This window comes from Carassius auratus, unplaced genomic scaffold, assembly GCF_003368295.1.
Source record: "Carassius auratus strain Wakin unplaced genomic scaffold, ASM336829v1 scaf_tig00217854, whole genome shotgun sequence".
NCBI classification, from domain to species: Eukaryota; Metazoa; Chordata; class Actinopteri; order Cypriniformes; family Cyprinidae; genus Carassius; species Carassius auratus.
Window position 1 is genome coordinate 1 of NW_020529275.1, and position 22,259 is coordinate 22,259.

Sequence of the window (22,259 nt, forward strand, 5' to 3'; positions counted from 1 at the left end):
TAATCTAAAAAAAAAAAAAAAAAAAAAAGAGTCAATGCCCGATCTCTTAATCTTAGCAGGTATTGGCTGGTTAGTGCTTGGATGGAGACCGCCTGGGAATACCAGGTGCTTTAAGCTTTAGGGTTTTCTTTCCTACTTATATAATATACGGCGATTAGATTGACTGATCTTTAAATAGCTCTCTCTTTGCAGCAGTCTTCGCTTATGGCCATACCACCTGGCTATGCCAGATCATGTCTGAGCTCGGAAGCTAAGCAGGTTTGGGCCTGGTTAGTAATTGGATGGGAGACCCCCTGGTAATACCAGTTGCTTTAAGATTTTTGTAATTTTTCACAAATTATATAATAATCTTGAAAAAAAAAAGAGTGAATGCCCATTCTTTGAATCTTAGCAGTCATTGACCTGTGTAGTGTTTGGATGGGAGACCCCCTGTTAATACCAGGTGCTCTAATATTATTGGAAATTTATTACTAATTATATAATAATCTTAAAAAAAAAGAGCCCATGCCCGATGCTCTTAATCTTAGCCACGGTATTGGCCTGGTTAGCTGCTTGGATTGGGAGACCGCCTCGGATACGGCAGGTGCTGTAAGCTTTTGGATTTTCATTCCTACTTATATAATGTATGGGCGATTTGATTGGCTGATCTTTAAATAGTCTTCTCTTTGCAGTAATCCTTCGCTTGCGACCGTAACAACCTGGCTATGCCTGATCTCGTCTGCTCTCGGAAGCTAAGCAGGTTTGGTCCTGTATAATGTACCGGCGATTAGATTGGCTGATCTTTAAATAGCTCTCTCTTTGCAGCAGTCTTCGCTTATGGCCATTCCACCCTGGCTATGCCAGATCATGTCTGAGTTCGGAAACTAAGCAGGTTTCGGCCTGGTTAGTAATTGGATGGCAGACCCCCTGGTAATACCAGTTGCTTTAAGATTTTTGGAAATTTTTCACAAATTATATAATAATCTTGCAAGAAAAAAAGAAAGGAGTCAATGCCCCATATCTGAATCTTAGCAGGTATGGGCCTGGTTAGTAATTGGATGGGAGACACCCTGGTAATACCAGTTGCTTTAAGATTTTTGGAAATTTTTCACAAATTATATAATAATCTTGAAAAAAAAAAAAAAGTCAATGCCCGATCTCTGAATAATAGCAGGTTTTGCCTGGTTAGTACTTGGATGGAAGACGGCCGGGAAATACCAGTTGCTGTAATATTTTTGGCAATTTTTACTAATTACATAATAATCTTGCAACAAAAAAAAAAAAAAGAGTAAATGCCCAATCTTTGAATCTTAGGAGGTATGGACCTGTTTAGTGCTTGGATGGGAGACCGCCTCGGAATACCAGTTGCTGTAATATTTTTGGAAATTTGTACTAATTATATAATTATCTTGAAACAAAAAGAGTCAATGCCCAATCTTTGAATCTTAGCAGCTATGGACCTGTTTAGTGTTTGGATGGGAGACCGCCTCGGAAAACCAGGTGCTCTAATATTATTGGAAATGTATTACTAATTATATAATAATCTTTAAAAAAAAAAAAAAAAAAAAAAGAGTCAATGCCCGATCTCTTAATCTTAGCAGGTATTGGCCTGGTTAGTGCTTGGATGGGAGACCGCCTGGGAATACCAGGTGCTTTAAGCTTTAGGGTTTACTTTCCTACTTATATTAGATTGGCTGATCTTTAAATAGCTCTCTCTTTGCAGCAGTCTTCGCTTATGGCTATACCACCCTGTCTATGCCAGATCATGTCTGAGCTCGGAAGCTAAGCAGGTTTGGGCCTGGTTAGTAATTGGATGGGAGACCCCCTGGTAATACCAGTTGCTTTAAGATTTTTGTAAATTTTTCACATGTTATATAATAATCTTGAAAAAAAAAAGAGTCAATGCCCATTCTTTGAATCTTAGCAGTCATGGACCTGTTTAGTGTCTGGATGGGAGACCGCCTCGGAATACCAGGTGCTCTAATATTATTGGAAATTTATTACTAATTATATAATAATCTTAAAAAAAAAAAAAAGAGTCAATGCCCGATCTCTTAATCTTAGCAGGTATTGGCCTGGTTAGTGCTTGGATGGGAGACCGCCTGGGAATACCAGGTGCTTTAAGCTTTAGGGTTTTCTTTCCTACTTATATTAGATTGGCTGATCTTTAAATAGCTCTCTCTTTGCAGCAGTCTTCGCTTATGGCTATACCACCCTGTCTATGCCAGATCATGTCTGAGCTCGGAAGCTAAGCAGGTTTGGGCCTGGTTAGTAATTGGATGGGAGACCCCCTGGTAATACCAGTTGCTTTAAGATTTTTGTAAATTTTTCACATATTATATAATAATCTTGAAAAAAAAAAGAGTCAATGCCCATTCTTTGAATCTTAGCAGTCATGGACCTGTTTAGTGTCTGGATGGGAGACCGCCTCGGAATACCAGGTGCTCTAATATTATTGGAAATTTATTACTAATTATATAATAATCTTAAAAAAAAAAAAAAAAAAAAAAAGAGTCAATGCCCGATCTCTTAATCTTAGCAGGTATTGGCCTGGTTAGTGCTTGGATGGGAGACCGCCTGGGAATACCAGGTGCTTTAAGCTTTAGGGTTTTCTTTCCTACTTATATAATGTACCGGCGATTAGATTGGCTGATCTTTAAATAGCTCTCTCTTTGCAGCAGTCTTCGCTTATGGCCATACCACCCTGGCTATGCCAGATCATGTCTGAGCTCGGAAGCTAAGCAGGTTTGGGCCTGGTTAGTAATTGGATGGGAGACCCCCTGGTAATACCAGTTGCTCTAAGATTTTTGTAAATTTTTCACAAATTATATAATAATCTTGAAAAAAAAAAGAGTCAATGCCCATTCTTTGAATCTTAGCAGTCATGGACCTGTTTAGTGTCTGGATGGGAGACCGCCTCGGAATACCAGGTGCTCTAATATTATTGGAAATTTATTACTAATTATATAATAATCTTAAAAAAAAAAAAAAAAAAAAAAGAGTCAATGCCCGATCTCTTAATCTTAGCAGGTATTGGCTGGGTTAGTGCTTGGATGGGAGACCGCCTGGGAATACCAGGTGCTTTAAGCTTTAGGGTTTTCTTTCCTACTTATATAATATACCGGCGATTAGATTGACTGATCTTTAAATAGCTCTCTCTTAGCAGCAGTCTTCGCTTATGGCCATACCACCCTGGCTATGCCAGATCATGTCTGAGCTCGGAAGCTAAGCAGGTTTGGGCCTGGTTAGTAATTGGATGGGAGACCCCCTGGTAATACCAGTTGCTTTAAGATTTTTGTAAATTTTTCACAAATTATATAATAATCTTGAAAAAAAAAAAGAGTGAATGCCCATTCTTTGAATCTTAGCAGTCATTGACCTGTGTAGTGTTTGGATGGGAGACCCCCTGTTAATACCAGGTGCTCTAATATTATTGGAAATTTATTACTAATTATATAATAATCTTAAAAAAAAAGAGCCAATGCCCGATCTCTTAATCTTAGCAGGTATTGGCCTGGTTAGTGCTTGGATGGGAGACCGCCTCGGAATACCAGGTGCTGTAAGCTTTTGGATTTTCATTCCTACTTATATAATGTATGGGCGATTTGATTGGCTGATCTTTAAATAGTCTTCTCTTTGCAGTATCCTTCGCTTGCGACCGTAACAACCTGGCTATGCCTGATCTCGTCTGCTCTCGGAAGCTAAGCAGGTTTGGTCCTGTATAATGTACCGGCGATTAGATTGGCTGATCTTTAAATAGCTCTCTCTTTGCAGCAGTCTTCGCTTATGGCCATTCCACCCTGGCTATGCCAGATCATGTCTGAGTTTGGAAACTAAGCAGGTTTCGGCCTGGTTAGTAATTGGATGGCAGACCCCCTGGTAATACCAGTTGCTTTAAGATTTTTGGAAATTTTTCACAAATTATATAATAATCTTGCAAGAAAAAAAGAAAGGAGTCAATGCCCCATATCTGAATCTTAGCAGGTATGGGCCTGGTTAGTAATTGGATGGGAGACACCCTGGTAATACCAGTTGCTTTAAGATTTTTGGAAATTTTTCACAAATTATATAATAATCTTGAAAAAAAAAAGAGTCAATGCCCATTCTTTGAATCTTAGCAGTCATGGACCTGTTTAGTGTCTGGATGGGAGACCGCCTCGGAATACCAGGTGCTCTAATATTATTGGAAATTTATTACTAATTATATAATAATCTTAAAAAAAAAAAAAAAAAAAAAAAAGAGTCAATGCCCGATCTCTTAATCTTAGCAGGTATTGGCCTGGTTAGTGCTTGGATGGGAGACCGCCTGGGAATACCAGGTGCTTTAAGCTTTAGGGTTTTCTTTCCTACTTATATAATGTACCGGCGATTAGATTGGCTGATCTTTTAAATAGCTCTCTCTTTGCAGCAGTCTTCGCTTATGGCCATACCACCCTGGCTACGCCAGATCATGTCTGAGCTCGGAAGCTAAGCAGGTTTGGGCCTGGTTAGTAATTGGATGGGAGACCCCCTGGTAATACCAGTTGCTCTAAGATTTTTGTAAATTTTTCACAAATTATATAATAATCTTGAAAAAAAAAAGAGTCAATGCCCATTCTTTGAATCTTAGCAGTCATGGACCTGTTTAGTGTCTGGATGGGAGACCGCCTCGGAATACCAGGTGCTCTAATATTATTGGAAATTTATTACTAATTATATAATAATCTTAAAAAAAAAAAAAAAAAAAAAAAGAGTCAATGCCCGATCTCTTAATCTTAGCAGGTATTGGCCTGGGTTAGTGCTTGGATGGGAGACCGCCTGGGAATACCAGGTGCTTTAAGCTTTAGGGTTTTCTTTCCTACTTATATAATATACCGGCGATTAGATTGACTGATCTTTAAATAGCTCTCTCTTAGCAGCAGTCTTCGCTTATGGCCATACCACCCTGGCTATGCCAGATCATGTCTGAGCTCGGAAGCTAAGCAGGTTTGGGCCTGGTTAGTAATTGGATGGGAGACCCCCTGGTAATACCAGTTGCTTTAAGATTTTTGTAAATTTTTCACAAATTATATAATAATCTTGAAAAAAAAAAAGAGTGAATGCCCATTCTTTGAATCTTAGCAGTCATTGACCTGTGTAGTGTTTGGATGGGAGACCCCCTGTTAATACCAGGTGCTCTAATATTATTGGAAATTTATTACTAATTATATAATAATCTTAAAAAAAAGAGCCAATGCCCGATCTCTTAATCTTAGCAGGTATTGGCCTGGTTAGTGCTTGGATGGGAGACCGCCTCGGAATACCAGGTGCTGTAAGCTTTTGGATTTTCATTCCTACTTATATAATGTATGGGCGATTTGATTGGCTGATCTTTAAATAGTCTTCTCTTTGCAGTATCCTTCGCTTGCGACCGTAACAACCTGGCTATGCCTGATCTCGTCTGCTCTCGGAAGCTAAGCAGGTTTGGTCCTGTATAATGTACCGGCGATTAGATTGGCTGATCTTTAAATAGCTCTCTCTTTGCAGCAGTCTTCGCTTATGGCCATTCCACCCTGGCTATGCCAGATCATGTCTGAGTTCGGAAACTAAGCAGGTTTCGGCCTGGTTAGTAATTGGATGGCAGACCCCCTGGTAATACCAGTTGCTTTAAGATTTTTGGAAATTTTTCACAAATTATATAATAATCTTGCAAGAAAAAAAGAAAGGAGTCAATGCCCCATATCTGAATCTTAGCAGGTATGGGCCTGGTTAGTAATTGGATGGGAGACACCCTGGTAATACCAGTTGCTTTAAGATTTTTGGAAATTTTTCACAAATTATATAATAATCTTGAAAAAAAAAAAAAAGTCAATGCCCGATCTCTGAATAATAGCAGGTTTTGCCTGGTTAGTACTTGGATGGAAGACGGCCGGGAAATACCAGTTGCTGTAATATTTTTGGCAATTTTTACTAATTACATAATAATCTTGCAACAAAAAAAAAAAAAGAGTAAATGCCCAATCTTTGAATCTTAGGAGGTATGGACCTGTTTAGTGCTTGGATGGGAGACCGCCTCGGAATACCAGTTGCTGTAATATTTTTGGAAATTTGTACTAATTATATAATTATCTTGAAACAAAAAGAGTCAATGCCCAATCTTTGAATCTTAGCAGCTATGGACCTGTTTAGTGTTTGGATGGGAGACCGCCTCGGAAAACCAGGTGCTCTAATATTATTGGAAATGTATTACTAATTATATAATAATCTTTAAAAAAAAAAAAAAAAAAAAAAGAGTCAATGCCCGATCTCTTAATCTTAGCAGGTATTGGCCTGGTTAGTGCTTGGATGGGAGACCGCCTGGGAATACCAGGTGCTTTAAGCTTTAGGGTTTACTTTCCTACTTATATTAGATTGGCTGATCTTTAAATAGCTCTCTCTTTGCAGCAGTCTTCGCTTATGGCTATACCACCCTGTCTATGCCAGATCATGTCTGAGCTCGGAAGCTAAGCAGGTTTGGGCCTGGTTAGTGCTTGGATGGGAGACCGCCTGGGAATACCAGGTGCTTTAAGCTTTAGGGTTTTCTTTCCTACTTATATTAGATTGGCTGATCTTTAAATAGCTCTCTCTTTGCAGCAGTCTTCGCTTATGGCTATACCACCCTGTCTATGCCAGATCATGTCTGAGCTCGGAAGCTAAGCAGGTTTGGGCCTGGTTAGTAATTGGATGGGAGACCCCCTGGTAATACCAGTTGCTTTAAGATTTTTGTAAATTTTTCACATATTATATAATAATCTTGAAAAAAAAAAGAGTCAATGCCCATTCTTTGAATCTTAGCAGTCATGGACCTGTTTAGTGTCTGGATGGGAGACCGCCTCGGAATACCAGGTGCTCTAATATTATTGGAAATTTATTACTAATTATATAATAATCTTAAAAAAAAAAAAAAAAAAAAAAAGAGTCAATGCCCGATCTCTTAATCTTAGCAGGTATTGGCCTGGTTAGTGCTTGGATGGGAGACCGCCTGGGAATACCAGGTGCTTTAAGCTTTAGGGTTTTCTTTCCTACTTATATAATGTACCGGCGATTAGATTGGCTGATCTTTAAATAGCTCTCTCTTTGCAGCAGTCTTCGCTTATGGCCATACCACCCTGGCTATGCCAGATCATGTCTGAGCTCGGAAGCTAAGCAGGTTTGGGCCTGGTTAGTAATTGGATGGGAGACCCCCTGGTAATACCAGTTGCTCTAAGATTTTTGTAAATTTTTCACAAATTATATAATAATCTTGAAAAAAAAAAGAGTCAATGCCCATTCTTTGAATCTTAGCAGTCATGGACCTGTTTAGTGTCTGGATGGGAGACCGCCTCGGAATACCAGGTGCTCTAATATTATTGGAAATTTATTACTAATTATATAATAATCTTAAAAAAAAAAAAAAAAAAAAAAGAGTCAATGCCCGATCTCTTAATCTTAGCAGGTATTGGCTGGGTTAGTGCTTGGATGGGAGACCGCCTGGGAATACCAGGTGCTTTAAGCTTTAGGGTTTTCTTTCCTACTTATATAATATACCGGCGATTAGATTGACTGATCTTTAAATAGCTCTCTCTTAGCAGCAGTCTTCGCTTATGGCCATACCACCCTGGCTATGCCAGATCATGTCTGAGCTCGGAAGCTAAGCAGGTTTGGGCCTGGTTAGTAATTGGATGGGAGACCCCCTGGTAATACCAGTTGCTTTAAGATTTTTGTAAATTTTTCACAAATTATATAATAATCTTGAAAAAAAAAAAGAGTGAATGCCCATTCTTTGAATCTTAGCAGTCATTGACCTGTGTAGTGTTTGGATGGGAGACCCCCTGTTAATACCAGGTGCTCTAATATTATTGGAAATTTATTACTAATTATATAATAATCTTAAAAAAAAAGAGCCAATGCCCGATCTCTTAATCTTAGCAGGTATTGGCCTGGTTAGTGCTTGGATGGGAGACCGCCTCGGAATACCAGGTGCTGTAAGCTTTTGGATTTTCATTCCTACTTATATAATGTATGGGCGATTTGATTGGCTGATCTTTAAATAGTCTTCTCTTTGCAGTATCCTTCGCTTGCGACCGTAACAACCTGGCTATGCCTGATCTCGTCTGCTCTCGGAAGCTAAGCAGGTTTGGTCCTGTATAATGTACCGGCGATTAGATTGGCTGATCTTTAAATAGCTCTCTCTTTGCAGCAGTCTTCGCTTATGGCCATTCCACCCTGGCTATGCCAGATCATGTCTGAGTTCGGAAACTAAGCAGGTTTCGGCCTGGTTAGTAATTGGATGGCAGACCCCCTGGTAATACCAGTTGCTTTAAGATTTTTGGAAATTTTTCACAAATTATATAATAATCTTGCAAGAAAAAAAGAAAGGAGTCAATGCCCCATATCTGAATCTTAGCAGGTATGGGCCTGGTTAGTAATTGGATGGGAGACACCCTGGTAATACCAGTTGCTTTAAGATTTTTGGAAATTTTTCACAAATTATATAATAATCTTGAAAAAAAAAAAAAAGTCAATGCCCGATCTCTGAATAATAGCAGGTTTTGCCTGGTTAGTACTTGGATGGAAGACGGCCGGGAAATACCAGTTGCTGTAATATTTTTGGCAATTTTTACTAATTACATAATAATCTTGCAACAAAAAAAAAAAAAAGAGTAAATGCCCAATCTTTGAATCTTAGGAGGTATGGACCTGTTTAGTGCTTGGATGGGAGACCGCCTCGGAATACCAGTTGCTGTAATATTTTTGGAAATTTGTACTAATTATATAATTATCTTGAAACAAAAAGAGTCAATGCCCAATCTTTGAATCTTAGCAGCTATGGACCTGTTTAGTGTTTGGATGGGAGACCGCCTCGGAAAACCAGGTGCTCTAATATTATTGGAAATGTATTACTAATTATATAATAATCTTTAAAAAAAAAAAAAAAAAAAAAAAGAGTCAATGCCCGATCTCTTAATCTTAGCAGGTATTGGCCTGGTTAGTGCTTGGATGGGAGACCGCCTGGGAATACCAGGTGCTTTAAGCTTTAGGGTTTACTTTCCTACTTATATTAGATTGGCTGATCTTTAAATAGCTCTCTCTTTGCAGCAGTCTTCGCTTATGGCTATACCACCCTGTCTATGCCAGATCATGTCTGAGCTCGGAAGCTAAGCAGGTTTGGGCCTGGTTAGTAATTGGATGGGAGACCCCCTGGTAATACCAGTTGCTTTAAGATTTTTGTAAATTTTTCACATGTTATATAATAATCTTGAAAAAAAAAAGAGTCAATGCCCATTCTTTGAATCTTAGCAGTCATGGACCTGTTTAGTGTCTGGATGGGAGACCGCCTCGGAATACCAGGTGCTCTAATATTATTGGAAATTTATTACTAATTATATAATAATCTTAAAAAAAAAAAAAAAAAAAAAAAGAGTCAATGCCCGATCTCTTAATCTTAGCAGGTATTGGCCTGGTTAGTGCTTGGATGGGAGACCGCCTGGGAATACCAGGTGCTTTAAGCTTTAGGGTTTTCTTTCCTACTTATATTAGATTGGCTGATCTTTAAATAGCTCTCTCTTTGCAGCAGTCTTCGCTTATGGCTATACCACCCTGTCTATGCCAGATCATGTCTGAGCTCGGAAGCTAAGCAGGTTTGGGCCTGGTTAGTAATTGGATGGGAGACCCCCTGGTAATACCAGTTGCTTTAAGATTTTTGTAAATTTTTCACATATTATATAATAATCTTGAAAAAAAAAAGAGTCAATGCCCATTCTTTGAATCTTAGCAGTCATGGACCTGTTTAGTGTCTGGATGGGAGACCGCCTCGGAATACCAGGTGCTCTAATATTATTGGAAATTTATTACTAATTATATAATAATCTTAAAAAAAAAAAAAAAAAAAAAAAGAGTCAATGCCCGATCTCTTAATCTTAGCAGGTATTGGCCTGGTTAGTGCTTGGATGGGAGACCGCCTGGGAATACCAGGTGCTTTAAGCTTTAGGGTTTTCTTTCCTACTTATATAATGTACCGGCGATTAGATTGGCTGATCTTTAAATAGCTCTCTCTTTGCAGCAGTCTTCGCTTATGGCCATACCACCCTGGCTATGCCAGATCATGTCTGAGCTCGGAAGCTAAGCAGGTTTGGGCCTGGTTAGTAATTGGATGGGAGACCCCCTGGTAATACCAGTTGCTCTAAGATTTTTGTAAATTTTTCACAAATTATATAATAATCTTGAAAAAAAAAAGAGTCAATGCCCATTCTTTGAATCTTAGCAGTCATGGACCTGTTTAGTGTCTGGATGGGAGACCGCCTCGGAATACCAGGTGCTCTAATATTATTGGAAATTTATTACTAATTATATAATAATCTTAAAAAAAAAAAAAAAAAAAAAGAGTCAATGCCCGATCTCTTAATCTTAGCAGGTATTGGCTGGGTTAGTGCTTGGATGGGAGACCGCCTGGGAATACCAGGTGCTTTAAGCTTTAGGGTTTTCTTTCCTACTTATATAATATACCGGCGATTAGATTGACTGATCTTTAAATAGCTCTCTCTTAGCAGCAGTCTTCGCTTATGGCCATACCACCCTGGCTATGCCAGATCATGTCTGAGCTCGGAAGCTAAGCAGGTTTGGGCCTGGTTAGTAATTGGATGGGAGACCCCCTGGTAATACCAGTTGCTTTAAGATTTTTGTAAATTTTTCACAAATTATATAATAATCTTGAAAAAAAAAAAGAGTGAATGCCCATTCTTTGAATCTTAGCAGTCATTGACCTGTGTAGTGTTTGGATGGGAGACCCCCTGTTAATACCAGGTGCTCTAATATTATTGGAAATTTATTACTAATTATATAATAATCTTAAAAAAAAAGAGCCAATGCCCGATCTCTTAATCTTAGCAGGTATTGGCCTGGTTAGTGCTTGGATGGGAGACCGCCTCGGAATACCAGGTGCTGTAAGCTTTTGGATTTTCATTCCTACTTATATAATGTATGGGCGATTTGATTGGCTGATCTTTAAATAGTCTTCTCTTTGCAGTATCCTTCGCTTGCGACCGTAACAACCTGGCTATGCCTGATCTCGTCTGCTCTCGGAAGCTAAGCAGGTTTGGTCCTGTATAATGTACCGGCGATTAGATTGGCTGATCTTTAAATAGCTCTCTCTTTGCAGCAGTCTTCGCTTATGGCCATTCCACCCTGGCTATGCCAGATCATGTCTGAGTTCGGAAACTAAGCAGGTTTCGGCCTGGTTAGTAATTGGATGGCAGACCCCCTGGTAATACCAGTTGCTTTAAGATTTTTGGAAATTTTTCACAAATTATATAATAATCTTGCAAGAAAAAAAGAAAGGAGTCAATGCCCCATATCTGAATCTTAGCAGGTATGGGCCTGGTTAGTAATTGGATGGGAGACACCCTGGTAATACCAGTTGCTTTAAGATTTTTGGAAATTTTTCACAAATTATATAATAATCTTGAAAAAAAAAAAAAAGTCAATGCCCGATCTCTGAATAATAGCAGGTTTTGCCTGGTTAGTACTTGGATGGAAGACGGCCGGGAAATACCAGTTGCTGTAATATTTTTGGCAATTTTTACTAATTACATAATAATCTTGCAACAAAAAAAAAAAAAGAGTAAATGCCCAATCTTTGAATCTTAGGAGGTATGGACCTGTTTAGTGCTTGGATGGGAGACCGCCTCGGAATACCAGTTGCTGTAATATTTTTGGAAATTTGTACTAATTATATAATTATCTTGAAACAAAAAGAGTCAATGCCCAATCTTTGAATCTTAGCAGCTATGGACCTGTTTAGTGTTTGGATGGGAGACCGCCTCGGAAAACCAGGTGCTCTAATATTATTGGAAATGTATTACTAATTATATAATAATCTTTAAAAAAAAAAAAAAAAAAAAAAAAAGAGTCAATGCCCGATCTCTTAATCTTAGCAGGTATTGGCCTGGTTAGTGCTTGGATGGGAGACCGCCTGGGAATACCAGGTGCTTTAAGCTTTAGGGTTTACTTTCCTACTTATATTAGATTGGCTGATCTTTAAATAGCTCTCTCTTTGCAGCAGTCTTCGCTTATGGCTATACCACCCTGTCTATGCCAGATCATGTCTGAGCTCGGAAGCTAAGCAGGTTTGGGCCTGGTTAGTAATTGGATGGGAGACCCCCTGGTAATACCAGTTGCTTTAAGATTTTTGTAAATTTTTCACATATTATATAATAATCTTGAAAAAAAAAAGAGTCAATGCCCATTCTTTGAATCTTAGCAGTCATGGACCTGTTTAGTGTCTGGATGGGAGACCGCCTCGGAATACCAGGTGCTCTAATATTATTGGAAATTTATTACTAATTATATAATAATCTTAAAAAAAAAAAAAAAAAAAAAAGAGTCAATGCCCGATCTCTTAATCTTAGCAGGTATTGGCCTGGTTAGTGCTTGGATGGGAGACCGCCTGGGAATACCAGGTGCTTTAAGCTTTAGGGTTTTCTTTCCTACTTATATTAGATTGGCTGATCTTTAAATAGCTCTCTCTTTGCAGCAGTCTTCGCTTATGGCTATACCACCCTGTCTATGCCAGATCATGTCTGAGCTCGGAAGCTAAGCAGGTTTGGGCCTGGTTAGTAATTGGATGGGAGACCCCCTGGTAATACCAGTTGCTTTAAGATTTTTGTAAATTTTTCACATATTATATAATAATCTTGAAAAAAAAAAGAGTCAATGCCCATTCTTTGAATCTTAGCAGTCATGGACCTGTTTAGTGTCTGGATGGGAGACCGCCTCGGAATACCAGGTGCTCTAATATTATTGGAAATTTATTACTAATTATATAATAATCTTAAAAAAAAAAAAAAAAAAAAAAAAAGAGTCAATGCCCGATCTCTTAATCTTAGCAGGTATTGGCCTGGTTAGTGCTTGGATGGGAGACCGCCTGGGAATACCAGGTGCTTTAAGCTTTAGGGTTTTCTTTCCTACTTATATAATGTACCGGCGATTAGATTGGCTGATCTTTAAATAGCTCTCTCTTTGCAGCAGTCTTCGCTTATGGCCATACCACCCTGGCTATGCCAGATCATGTCTGAGCTCGGAAGCTAAGCAGGTTTGGGCCTGGTTAGTAATTGGATGGGAGACCCCCTGGTAATACCAGTTGCTCTAAGATTTTTGTAAATTTTTCACAAATTATATAATAATCTTGAAAAAAAAAAGAGTCAATGCCCATTCTTTGAATCTTAGCAGTCATGGACCTGTTTAGTGTCTGGATGGGAGACCGCCTCGGAATACCAGGTGCTCTAATATTATTGGAAATTTATTACTAATTATATAATAATCTTAAAAAAAAAAAAAAAAAAAGAGTCAATGCCCGATCTCTTAATCTTAGCAGGTATTGGCTGGGTTAGTGCTTGGATGGGAGACCGCCTGGGAATACCAGGTGCTTTAAGCTTTAGGGTTTTCTTTCCTACTTATATAATATACCGGCGATTAGATTGACTGATCTTTAAATAGCTCTCTCTTAGCAGCAGTCTTCGCTTATGGCCATACCACCCTGGCTATGCCAGATCATGTCTGAGCTCGGAAGCTAAGCAGGTTTGGGCCTGGTTAGTAATTGGATGGGAGACCCCCTGGTAATACCAGTTGCTTTAAGATTTTTGTAAATTTTTCACAAATTATATAATAATCTTGAAAAAAAAAAAGAGTGAATGCCCATTCTTTGAATCTTAGCAGTCATTGACCTGTGTAGTGTTTGGATGGGAGACCCCCTGTTAATACCAGGTGCTCTAATATTATTGGAAATTTATTACTAATTATATAATAATCTTAAAAAAAAAGAGCCAATGCCCGATCTCTTAATCTTAGCAGGTATTGGCCTGGTTAGTGCTTGGATGGGAGACCGCCTCGGAATACCAGGTGCTGTAAGCTTTTGGATTTTCATTCCTACTTATATAATGTATGGGCGATTTGATTGGCTGATCTTTAAATAGTCTTCTCTTTGCAGTATCCTTCGCTTGCGACCGTAACAACCTGGCTATGCCTGATCTCGTCTGCTCTCGGAAGCTAAGCAGGTTTGGTCCTGTATAATGTACCGGCGATTAGATTGGCTGATCTTTAAATAGCTCTCTCTTTGCAGCAGTCTTCGCTTATGGCCATTCCACCCTGGCTATGCCAGATCATGTCTGAGTTCGGAAACTAAGCAGGTTTCGGCCTGGTTAGTAATTGGATGGCAGACCCCCTGGTAATACCAGTTGCTTTAAGATTTTTGGAAATTTTTCACAAATTATATAATAATCTTGCAAGAAAAAAAGAAAGGAGTCAATGCCCCATATCTGAATCTTAGCAGGTATGGGCCTGGTTAGTAATTGGATGGGAGACACCCTGGTAATACCAGTTGCTTTAAGATTTTTGGAAATTTTTCACAAATTATATAATAATCTTGAAAAAAAAAAAAAAGTCAATGCCCGATCTCTGAATAATAGCAGGTTTTGCCTGGTTAGTACTTGGATGGAAGACGGCCGGGAAATACCAGTTGCTGTAATATTTTTGGCAATTTTTACTAATTACATAATAATCTTGCAACAAAAAAAAAAAAAGAGTAAATGCCCAATCTTTGAATCTTAGGAGGTATGGACCTGTTTAGTGCTTGGATGGGAGACCGCCTCGGAATACCAGTTGCTGTAATATTTTTGGAAATTTGTACTAATTATATAATTATCTTGAAACAAAAAGAGTCAATGCCCAATCTTTGAATCTTAGCAGCTATGGACCTGTTTAGTGTTTGGATGGGAGACCGCCTCGGAAAACCAGGTGCTCTAATATTATTGGAAATGTATTACTAATTATATAATAATCTTTAAAAAAAAAAAAAAAAAAAAAAAAAGAGTCAATGCCCGATCTCTTAATCTTAGCAGGTATTGGCCTGGTTAGTGCTTGGATGGGAGACCGCCTGGGAATACCAGGTGCTTTAAGCTTTAGGGTTTACTTTCCTACTTATATTAGATTGGCTGATCTTTAAATAGCTCTCTCTTTGCAGCAGTCTTCGCTTATGGCTATACCACCCTGTCTATGCCAGATCATGTCTGAGCTCGGAAGCTAAGCAGGTTTGGGCCTGGTTAGTAATTGGATGGGAGACCCCCTGGTAATACCAGTTGCTTTAAGATTTTTGTAAATTTTTCACATGTTATATAATAATCTTGAAAAAAAAAAGAGTCAATGCCCATTCTTTGAATCTTAGCAGTCATGGACCTGTTTAGTGTCTGGATGGGAGACCGCCTCGGAATACCAGGTGCTCTAATATTATTGGAAATTTATTACTAATTATATAATAATCTTAAAAAAAAAAAAAAAAAAAAAAAGAGTCAATGCCCGATCTCTTAATCTTAGCAGGTATTGGCCTGGTTAGTGCTTGGATGGGAGACCGCCTGGGAATACCAGGTGCTTTAAGCTTTAGGGTTTTCTTTCCTACTTATATTAGATTGGCTGATCTTTAAATAGCTCTCTCTTTGCAGCAGTCTTCGCTTATGGCTATACCACCCTGTCTATGCCAGATCATGTCTGAGCTCGGAAGCTAAGCAGGTTTGGGCCTGGTTAGTAATTGGATGGGAGACCCCCTGGTAATACCAGTTGCTTTAAGATTTTTGTAAATTTTTCACATATTATATAATAATCTTGAAAAAAAAAAGAGTCAATGCCCATTCTTTGAATCTTAGCAGTCATGGACCTGTTTAGTGTCTGGATGGGAGACCGCCTCGGAATACCAGGTGCTCTAATATTATTGGAAATTTATTACTAATTATATAATAATCTTAAAAAAAAAAAAAAAAAAAAAAAAGAGTCAATGCCCGATCTCTTAATCTTAGCAGGTATTGGCCTGGTTAGTGCTTGGATGGGAGACCGCCTGGGAATACCAGGTGCTTTAAGCTTTAGGGTTTTCTTTCCTACTTATATAATGTACCGGCGATTAGATTGGCTGATCTTTAAATAGCTCTCTCTTTGCAGCAGTCTTCGCTTATGGCCATACCACCCTGGCTATGCCAGATCATGTCTGAGCTCGGAAGCTAAGCAGGTTTGGGCCTGGTTAGTAATTGGATGGGAGACCCCCTGGTAATACCAGTTGCTCTAAGATTTTTGTAAATTTTTCACAAATTATATAATAATCTTGAAAAAAAAAAGAGTCAATGCCCATTCTTTGAATCTTAGCAGTCATGGACCTGTTTAGTGTCTGGATGGGAGACCGCCTCGGAATACCAGGTGCTCTAATATTATTGGAAATTTATTACTAATTATATAATAATCTTAAAAAAAAAAAAAAAAAAAAAAGAGTCAATGCCCGATCTCTTAATCTTAGCAGGTATTGGCTGGGTTAGTGCTTGGATGGGAGACCGCCTGGGAATACCAGGTGCTTTAAGCTTTAGGGTTTTCTTTCCTACTTATATAATATACCGGCGATTAGATTGACTGATCTTTAAATAGCTCTCTCTTAGCAGCAGTCTTCGCTTATGGCCATACCACCCTGGCTATGCCAGATCATGTCTGAGCTCGGAAGCTAAGCAGGTTTGGGCCTGGTTAGTAATTGGATGGGAGACCCCCTGGTAATACCAGTTGCTTTAAGATTTTTGTAAATTTTTCACAAATTATATAATAATCTTGAAAAAAAAAAAGAGTGAATGCCCATTCTTTGAATCTTAGCAGTCATTGACCTGTGTAGTGTTTGGATGGGAGACCCCCTGTTAATACCAGGTGCTCTAATATTATTGGAAATTTATTACTAATTATATAATAATCTTAAAAAAAAAGAGCCAATGCCCGATCTCTTAATCTTAGCAGGTATTGGCCTGGTTAGTGCTTGGATGGGAGACCGCCTCGGAATACCAGGTGCTGTAAGCTTTTGGATTTTCATTCCTACTTATATAATGTATGGGCGATTTGATTGGCTGATCTTTAAATAGTCTTCTCTTTGCAGTATCCTTCGCTTGCGACCGTAACAACCTGGCTATGCCTGATCTCGTCTGCTCTCGGAAGCTAAGCAGGTTTGGTCCTGTATAATGTACCGGCGATTAGATTGGCTGATCTTTAAATAGCTCTCTCTTTGCAGCAGTCTTCGCTTATGGCCATTCCACCCTGGCTATGCCAGATCATGTCTGAGTTCGGAAACTAAGCAGGTTTCGGCCTGGTTAGTAATTGGATGGCAGACCCCCTGGTAATACCAGTTGCTTTAAGATTTTTGGAAATTTTTCACAAATTATATAATAATCTTGCAAGAAAAAAAGAAAGGAGTCAATGCCCCATATCTGAATCTTAGCAGGTATGGGCCTGGTTAGTAATTGGATGGGAGACACCCTGGTAATACCAGTTGCTTTAAGATTTTTGGAAATTTTTCACAAATTATATAATAATCTTGAAAAAAAAAAAAAAGTCAATGCCCGATCTCTGAATAATAGCAGGTTTTGCCTGGTTAGTACTTGGATGGAAGACGGCCGGGAAATACCAGTTGCTGTAATATTTTTGGCAATTTTTACTAATTACATAATAATCTTGCAACAAAAAAAAAAAAAGAGTAAATGCCCAATCTTTGAATCTTAGGAGGTATGGACCTGTTTAGTGCTTGGATGGGAGACCGCCTCGGAATACCAGTTGCTGTAATATTTTTGGAAATTTGTACTAATTATATAATTATCTTGAAACAAAAAGAGTCAATGCCCAATCTTTGAATCTTAGCAGCTATGGACCTGTTTAGTGTTTGGATGGGAGACCGCCTCGGAAAACCAGGTGCTCTAATATTATTGGAAATGTATTACTAATTATATAATAATCTTTAAAAAAAAAAAAAAAAAAAAAAAAGAGTCAATGCCCGATCTCTTAATCTTAGCAGGTATTGGCCTGGTTAGTGCTTGGATGGGAGACCGCCTGGGAATACCAGGTGCTTTAAGCTTTAGGGTTTACTTTCCTACTTATATTAGATTGGCTGATCTTTAAATAGCTCTCTCTTTGCAGCAGTCTTCGCTTATGGCTATACCACCCTGTCTATGCCAGATCATGTCTGAGCTCGGAAGCTAAGCAGGTTTGGGCCTGGTTAGTAATTGGATGGGAGACCCCCTGGTAATACCAGTTGCTTTAAGATTTTTGTAAATTTTTCACATGTTATATAATAATCTTGAAAAAAAAAAGAGTCAATGCCCATTCTTTGAATCTTAGCAGTCATGGACCTGTTTAGTGTCTGGATGGGAGACCGCCTCGGAATACCAGGTGCTCTAATATTATTGGAAATTTATTACTAATTATATAATAATCTTAAAAAAAAAAAAAAAAAAAAAAGAGTCAATGCCCGATCTCTTAATCTTAGCAGGTATTGGCCTGGTTAGTGCTTGGATGGGAGACCGCCTGGGAATACCAGGTGCTTTAAGCTTTAGGGTTTTCTTTCCTACTTATATTAGATTGGCTGATCTTTAAATAGCTCTCTCTTTGCAGCAGTCTTCGCTTATGGCTATACCACCCTGTCTATGCCAGATCATGTCTGAGCTCGGAAGCTAAGCAGGTTTGGGCCTGGTTAGTAATTGGATGGGAGACCCCCTGGTAATACCAGTTGCTTTAAGATTTTTGTAAATTTTTCACATATTATATAATAATCTTGAAAAAAAAAAGAGTCAATGCCCATTCTTTGAATCTTAGCAGTCATGGACCTGTTTAGTGTCTGGATGGGAGACCGCCTCGGAATACCAGGTGCTCTAATATTATTGGAAATTTATTACTAATTATATAATAATCTTAAAAAAAAAAAAAAAAAAAAAAAAGAGTCAATGCCCGATCTCTTAATCTTAGCAGGTATTGGCCTGGTTAGTGCTTGGATGGGAGACCGCCTGGGAATACCAGGTGCTTTAAGCTTTAGGGTTTTCTTTCCTACTTATATAATGTACCGGCGATTAGATTGGCTGATCTTTAAATAGCTCTCTCTTTGCAGCAGTCTTCGCTTATGGCCATACCACCCTGGCTATGCCAGATCATGTCTGAGCTCGGAAGCTAAGCAGGTTTGGGCCTGGTTAGTAATTGGATGGGAGACCCCCTGGTAATACCAGTTGCTCTAAGATTTTTGTAAATTTTTCACAAATTATATAATAATCTTGAAAAAAAAAAGAGTCAATGCCCATTCTTTGAATCTTAGCAGTCATGGACCTGTTTAGTGTCTGGATGGGAGACCGCCTCGGAATACCAGGTGCTCTAATATTATTGGAAATTTATTACTAATTATATAATAATCTTAAAAAAAAAAAAAAAAAAAAAAGAGTCAATGCCCGATCTCTTAATCTTAGCAGGTATTGGCTGGGTTAGTGCTTGGATGGGAGACCGCCTGGGAATACCAGGTGCTTTAAGCTTTAGGGTTTTCTTTCCTACTTATATAATATACCGGCGATTAGATTGACTGATCTTTAAATAGCTCTCTCTTAGCAGCAGTCTTCGCTTATGGCCATACCACCCTGGCTATGCCAGATCATGTCTGAGCTCGGAAGCTAAGCAGGTTTGGGCCTGGTTAGTAATTGGATGGGAGACCCCCTGGTAATACCAGTTGCTTTAAGATTTTTGTAAATTTTTCACAAATTATATAATAATCTTGAAAAAAAAAAAGAGTGAATGCCCATTCTTTGAATCTTAGCAGTCATTGACCTGTGTAGTGTTTGGATGGGAGACCCCCTGTTAATACCAGGTGCTCTAATATTATTGGAAATTTATTACTAATTATATAATAATCTTAAAAAAAAAGAGCCAATGCCCGATCTCTTAATCTTAGCAGGTATTGGCCTGGTTAGTGCTTGGATGGGAGACCGCCTCGGAATACCAGGTGCTGTAAGCTTTTGGATTTTCATTCCTACTTATATAATGTATGGGCGATTTGATTGGCTGATCTTTAAATAGTCTTCTCTTTGCAGTATCCTTCGCTTGCGACCGTAACAACCTGGCTATGCCTGATCTCGTCTGCTCTCGGAAGCTAAGCAGGTTTGGTCCTGTATAATGTACCGGCGATTAGATTGGCTGATCTTTAAATAGCTCTCTCTTTGCAGCAGTCTTCGCTTATGGCCATTCCACCCTGGCTATGCCAGATCATGTCTGAGTTCGGAAACTAAGCAGGTTTCGGCCTGGTTAGTAATTGGATGGCAGACCCCCTGGTAATACCAGTTGCTTTAAGATTTTTGGAAATTTTTCACAAATTATATAATAATCTTGCAAGAAAAAAAGAAAGGAGTCAATGCCCCATATCTGAATCTTAGCAGGTATGGGCCTGGTTAGTAATTGGATGGGAGACACCCTGGTAATACCAGTTGCTTTAAGATTTTTGGAAATTTTTCACAAATTATATAATAATCTTGAAAAAAAAAAAAAAGTCAATGCCCGATCTCTGAATAATAGCAGGTTTTGCCTGGTTAGTACTTGGATGGAAGACGGCCGGGAAATACCAGTTGCTGTAATATTTTTGGCAATTTTTACTAATTACATAATAATCTTGCAACAAAAAAAAAAAAAAGAGTAAATGCCCAATCTTTGAATCTTAGGAGGTATGGACCTGTTTAGTGCTTGGATGGGAGACCGCCTCGGAATACCAGTTGCTGTAATATTTTTGGAAATTTGTACTAATTATATAATTATCTTGAAACAAAAAGAGTCAATGCCCAATCTTTGAATCTTAGCAGCTATGGACCTGTTTAGTGTTTGGATGGGAGACCGCCTCGGAAAACCAGGTGCTCTAATATTATTGGAAATGTATTACTAATTATATAATAATCTTTAAAAAAAAAAAAAAAAAAAAAAAAGAGTCAATGCCCGATCTCTTAATCTTAGCAGGTATTGGCCTGGTTAGTGCTTGGATGGGAGACCGCCTGGGAATACCAGGTGCTTTAAGCTTTAGGGTTTACTTTCCTACTTATATTAGATTGGCTGATCTTTAAATAGCTCTCTCTTTGCAGCAGTCTTCGCTTATGGCTATACCACCCTGTCTATGCCAGATCATGTCTGAGCTCGGAAGCTAAGCAGGTTTGGGCCTGGTTAGTAATTGGATGGGAGACCCCCTGGTAATACCAGTTGCTTTAAGATTTTTGTAAATTTTTCACATGTTATATAATAATCTTGAAAAAAAAAAGAGTCAATGCCCATTCTTTGAATCTTAGCAGTCATGGACCTGTTTAGTGTCTGGATGGGAGACCGCCTCGGAATACCAGGTGCTCTAATATTATTGGAAATTTATTACTAATTATATAATAATCTTAAAAAAAAAAAAAAAAAAAAAAGAGTCAATGCCCGATCTCTTAATCTTAGCAGGTATTGGCCTGGTTAGTGCTTGGATGGGAGACCGCCTGGGAATACCAGGTGCTTTAAGCTTTAGGGTTTTCTTTCCTACTTATATTAGATTGGCTGATCTTTAAATAGCTCTCTCTTTGCAGCAGTCTTCGCTTATGGCTATACCACCCTGTCTATGCCAGATCATGTCTGAGCTCGGAAGCTAAGCAGGTTTGGGCCTGGTTAGTAATTGGATGGGAGACCCCCTGGTAATACCAGTTGCTTTAAGATTTTTGTAAATTTTTCACATATTATATAATAATCTTGAAAAAAAAAAGAGTCAATGCCCATTCTTTGAATCTTAGCAGTCATGGACCTGTTTAGTGTCTGGATGGGAGACCGCCTCGGAATACCAGGTGCTCTAATATTATTGGAAATTTATTACTAATTATATAATAATCTTAAAAAAAAAAAAAAAAAAAAAAAAGAGTCAATGCCCGATCTCTTAATCTTAGCAGGTATTGGCCTGGTTAGTGCTTGGATGGGAGACCGCCTGGGAATACCAGGTGCTTTAAGCTTTAGGGTTTTCTTTCCTACTTATATAATGTACCGGCGATTAGATTGGCTGATCTTTAAATAGCTCTCTCTTTGCAGCAGTCTTCGCTTATGGCCATACCACCCTGGCTATGCCAGATCATGTCTGAGCTCGGAAGCTAAGCAGGTTTGGGCCTGGTTAGTAATTGGATGGGAGACCCCCTGGTAATACCAGTTGCTCTAAGATTTTTGTAAATTTTTCACAAATTATATAATAATCTTGAAAAAAAAAAGAGTCAATGCCCATTCTTTGAATCTTAGCAGTCATGGACCTGTTTAGTGTCTGGATGGGAGACCGCCTCGGAATACCAGGTGCTCTAATATTATTGGAAATTTATTACTAATTATATAATAATCTTAAAAAAAAAAAAAAAAAAAAAAAGAGTCAATGCCCGATCTCTTAATCTTAGCAGGTATTGGCTGGGTTAGTGCTTGGATGGGAGACCGCCTGGGAATACCAGGTG

At 38.6% G+C, this 22,259-nt stretch overlaps 30 pseudogenes; all 30 read left to right on the forward strand.

The window, feature by feature from the left end:
• Positions 1-200: 200 nt before the first annotated feature.
• LOC113103723 (uncharacterized) lies at positions 201-318 on the forward strand (annotated as a pseudogene).
• A 1,392-nt stretch (positions 319-1,710) lies between these two features.
• On the forward strand, positions 1,711-1,829 carry LOC113103705 (uncharacterized; annotated as a pseudogene).
• A 347-nt stretch (positions 1,830-2,176) lies between these two features.
• LOC113103706 (uncharacterized) lies at positions 2,177-2,295 on the forward strand (annotated as a pseudogene).
• A 370-nt stretch (positions 2,296-2,665) lies between these two features.
• On the forward strand, positions 2,666-2,784 carry LOC113103696 (uncharacterized; annotated as a pseudogene).
• A 369-nt stretch (positions 2,785-3,153) lies between these two features.
• LOC113103708 (uncharacterized) lies at positions 3,154-3,272 on the forward strand (annotated as a pseudogene).
• Positions 3,273-4,395: 1,123 nt separating this feature from the next.
• On the forward strand, positions 4,396-4,514 carry LOC113103697 (uncharacterized; annotated as a pseudogene).
• Positions 4,515-4,885: 371 nt separating this feature from the next.
• LOC113103719 (uncharacterized) lies at positions 4,886-5,004 on the forward strand (annotated as a pseudogene).
• Positions 5,005-6,389: 1,385 nt separating this feature from the next.
• On the forward strand, positions 6,390-6,508 carry LOC113103686 (uncharacterized; annotated as a pseudogene).
• A 70-nt stretch (positions 6,509-6,578) lies between these two features.
• Positions 6,579-6,697, forward strand: LOC113103707 (uncharacterized; annotated as a pseudogene).
• A 370-nt stretch (positions 6,698-7,067) lies between these two features.
• Positions 7,068-7,186, forward strand: LOC113103698 (uncharacterized; annotated as a pseudogene).
• Positions 7,187-7,555: 369 nt separating this feature from the next.
• Positions 7,556-7,674, forward strand: LOC113103728 (uncharacterized; annotated as a pseudogene).
• A 1,388-nt stretch (positions 7,675-9,062) lies between these two features.
• Positions 9,063-9,181, forward strand: LOC113103709 (uncharacterized; annotated as a pseudogene).
• Positions 9,182-9,537: 356 nt separating this feature from the next.
• On the forward strand, positions 9,538-9,656 carry LOC113103710 (uncharacterized; annotated as a pseudogene).
• A 370-nt stretch (positions 9,657-10,026) lies between these two features.
• On the forward strand, positions 10,027-10,145 carry LOC113103699 (uncharacterized; annotated as a pseudogene).
• Positions 10,146-10,513: 368 nt separating this feature from the next.
• LOC113103687 (uncharacterized) lies at positions 10,514-10,632 on the forward strand (annotated as a pseudogene).
• Positions 10,633-12,021: 1,389 nt separating this feature from the next.
• On the forward strand, positions 12,022-12,140 carry LOC113103711 (uncharacterized; annotated as a pseudogene).
• A 355-nt stretch (positions 12,141-12,495) lies between these two features.
• LOC113103712 (uncharacterized) lies at positions 12,496-12,614 on the forward strand (annotated as a pseudogene).
• A 372-nt stretch (positions 12,615-12,986) lies between these two features.
• Positions 12,987-13,105, forward strand: LOC113103700 (uncharacterized; annotated as a pseudogene).
• Positions 13,106-13,471: 366 nt separating this feature from the next.
• Positions 13,472-13,590, forward strand: LOC113103688 (uncharacterized; annotated as a pseudogene).
• A 1,389-nt stretch (positions 13,591-14,979) lies between these two features.
• Positions 14,980-15,098, forward strand: LOC113103713 (uncharacterized; annotated as a pseudogene).
• Positions 15,099-15,454: 356 nt separating this feature from the next.
• LOC113103714 (uncharacterized) lies at positions 15,455-15,573 on the forward strand (annotated as a pseudogene).
• A 371-nt stretch (positions 15,574-15,944) lies between these two features.
• On the forward strand, positions 15,945-16,063 carry LOC113103701 (uncharacterized; annotated as a pseudogene).
• A 369-nt stretch (positions 16,064-16,432) lies between these two features.
• Positions 16,433-16,551, forward strand: LOC113103689 (uncharacterized; annotated as a pseudogene).
• Positions 16,552-17,939: 1,388 nt separating this feature from the next.
• On the forward strand, positions 17,940-18,058 carry LOC113103715 (uncharacterized; annotated as a pseudogene).
• A 355-nt stretch (positions 18,059-18,413) lies between these two features.
• Positions 18,414-18,532, forward strand: LOC113103716 (uncharacterized; annotated as a pseudogene).
• Positions 18,533-18,903: 371 nt separating this feature from the next.
• Positions 18,904-19,022, forward strand: LOC113103702 (uncharacterized; annotated as a pseudogene).
• Positions 19,023-19,391: 369 nt separating this feature from the next.
• LOC113103690 (uncharacterized) lies at positions 19,392-19,510 on the forward strand (annotated as a pseudogene).
• Positions 19,511-20,899: 1,389 nt separating this feature from the next.
• On the forward strand, positions 20,900-21,018 carry LOC113103717 (uncharacterized; annotated as a pseudogene).
• Positions 21,019-21,373: 355 nt separating this feature from the next.
• On the forward strand, positions 21,374-21,492 carry LOC113103718 (uncharacterized; annotated as a pseudogene).
• A 371-nt stretch (positions 21,493-21,863) lies between these two features.
• Positions 21,864-21,982, forward strand: LOC113103703 (uncharacterized; annotated as a pseudogene).
• Positions 21,983-22,259: the final 277 nt, after the last annotated feature.